Source organism: Lithobates pipiens, unplaced genomic scaffold (assembly GCF_037356315.1).
Source record: "Lithobates pipiens isolate NorthernLeopardFrog02 unplaced genomic scaffold, aLitPip1_a1.2 Scaffold_18, whole genome shotgun sequence".
Taxonomy (NCBI): Eukaryota; Metazoa; Chordata; class Amphibia; order Anura; family Ranidae; genus Lithobates; species Lithobates pipiens.
This window is the reverse complement of record NW_027507758.1, coordinates 233846976-233849548: the sequence shown is the minus strand read 5'-3', so window position 1 is coordinate 233849548 and position 2573 is coordinate 233846976. Positions and strand designations below refer to the sequence as shown.

Here is a 2573-nt window from a genome sequence, read left to right as displayed (position 1 = left end):
CAAAGCCTTTCACTTCGGCCAGAATCTAAAATGGCCGACGCGTTGTACGGACGTGCAACACGTTCGTTACGCACGCGCACTAGACACCTACGTGCGCACGAAGGAAATACGTCGTGCGCGCGTGCGCACGAAGGGGATCCTCCCATTAGGTGTGCCCGCAGCCCAGCAATGACGTCAGACGCTGCTGGGCTGGAGACACGAGTTTAAATTCGCGGCTCCCGGTCAGTGCTATCCAAGCTAGCATTGGGAGCGGACACGTGGAGCCACCAAACGGATGGAGGAAACTCCTAAAACTTCACCGAATAGACCACGTTGCTTCATTTAACAGGTAAGACAAATATGTCTTCACTGGACTAATTGGACATGCCTGCAGTCCTAATTTTAGGGCTATGCATTTTTTACTTTCATTTTTGGGATGGCTATAATGAAGACTTGGTTTCTTCGTTTATCTTTCCTGTTTCAGAGATCAATACAGAGAATTTTCTCGTGTTCAGAAACACATCTTATCCAACTTTTATCTGACAATATATGGTACATGTGGATACCGGGCTGTGTGAACTGGTTTTATTTCTTCATTGTCATATTACTACCAGGTATGTTAGAAATTTGGACTGCGCCATTTGATAAACATAATCCAATGGCTAAGATATATTTTACACATATTTCTCGTGCCTCTGTAGATCCTTTTGGGGACAGAAATGGGGGATCCCTAAATGGGGGCTCTTACCGCGGTCCGCTGGCTTGATAAGTAAAGGAGGAATAGATTATCTGTCCTCATTTCAATGTTAATTGATATACCCAACATACGATATTAACGATAAACAATAGAAGCAACTTGCCTGATTATATGGGGTAAGACTTTAGTTCTATATATATTTTTTTATTTCTATTTTCATTTTCTTGTTGAAAAGTAGATATATCTCACAGTCCAGTTGCTGTTTTTTTTTTTTTTTTTTTTTTCTTTGTTCTACAACCCAATCTGCATTCTCCTTAGTAGGAGAATTACACCATTTATGCACTAATATATGCTAATAAATTTGGGGACGCCATTCTTGGAAATGGTTTAGTTGCCCCCTTTTTGACAATCAATTTGTGGATTTACTATTGATATGTAAATTATGTCCTTATGTTTAAATAAAAAAATATTCCTCTGGTGATGGTTTCGCTGCAGTTAGGGCCGTTCTTGTTAGACTGGAGTGAATCCATCACTAGACTAATGTAATCATGATATGTCAAACCATACAGGTGGACATTTCCTATACCTGTGTTCCGGGCTTACTGTATGTACAAAAATGCTGTATATGTGTATTAAAACAAATTTTCTTATATAATTTCAGTTTTTTTGTTTGCTGCAATTGTCCTGAGGAAGCTCTGAAGAGCGAAACATGTAGGAAAGAAACAATGCAGTTTAAATCACATAAGAATGTGGTAATGGATGGAGCTATATAAGCCCACATACCAACTTTCTGTATATGCACTTTGTCATTTTGTATGTTTAATGGATGTAATTGTCTATTTTGTTCGTAAAATGTCTTTTGTACATCAAATAAAAATTTCAATGATTTTATATATGGTTTAAGTATATTTAGTGCCGTCATAAAAGTCCCGGGGGTTGGTTGCCCTCCAGTCCCTCTTGTTTCTCATCCCCTTTCTTTGTATAATTATGGGATGGTACTCCGGCAGATCTTGATATATTTTTGAACAATCTTGATAACAACGTCTATGGATTGACTTTTACTGGCAAATACAGTGAACATAGTGTTGATTATCTGGATCTCCAAATCTCTAAGAAAGATGGGATTTTTAGTACCAAGACCTTTTTTAAAACAACGGATAGAAACAGCTACATCCCGATTACCAGTTGTCATCACCCTAAGTGGAAAAACAACATTCCTAAGGGACAGTTGCTAAGATTGAGAAGAAATTGCCACTCTACAGAAGATTACCATCTCCAAGCAGACGTGATCATAGAGAGATTTCAAGAGAAAGGATATAAGCCGGAACCCCTACTCCAATTAAAGAATAATATCGGAGGTTTAGAGAGGAAATCGGTTTTGGAGAAACAAAAGAAGAAAGAGGGAAAGAGGGAACTGGCATTTATTACGGGTTTTAGCACCCAATACAGGGACCTAGAAAAAATTATCAAGAAGTACTGGCCTATACTCCAAGAAGACAAAATATTATCCAAAGTCCTCCCTAAAAAGCCTTGTTTTGTATATAGAAAGGCCCCCACCTTACGTTCTTTCCTAGTACAGAATGCCATTGATCCACCGAGACAAATAAAAATATTCAATGACTTGAAGGGATTTTATAGATGCCAGAAATGTCTTCCATGTAAAGTTATCAAGAAACAGCCACAGAGAAAAGAAACATTTAAAGCAAAGACAGATCATAAAGAGTACAAAATAAAAGAACTAATTACCTGTCGGAGCACACATGTAACGTATGTTATAGAATGCCCATGTAATTTACAGTATGTGGGTAGGACCACACGTCCCCTTTTCGTTAGGATTAGGGAACATATCAACAATATCAAGAAAGGGTTCCCAAATCATAACCTTTCCCGTCACTTC

The 2573-nt window shown here is 38.4% G+C and overlaps 1 long non-coding RNA gene across 1 annotated transcript; it reads left to right on the top strand.

The window, feature by feature from the left end:
* LOC143990115 (uncharacterized) lies at nucleotides 1–929 on the top strand. Its single transcript, XR_013277165.1, has 3 exons — nucleotides 1–328; nucleotides 464–593; nucleotides 681–929. It is a non-coding gene; the product is annotated as an uncharacterized LOC143990115 (long non-coding RNA).
* The last annotated feature ends 1644 nt before the right edge of the window (nucleotides 930–2573 follow it).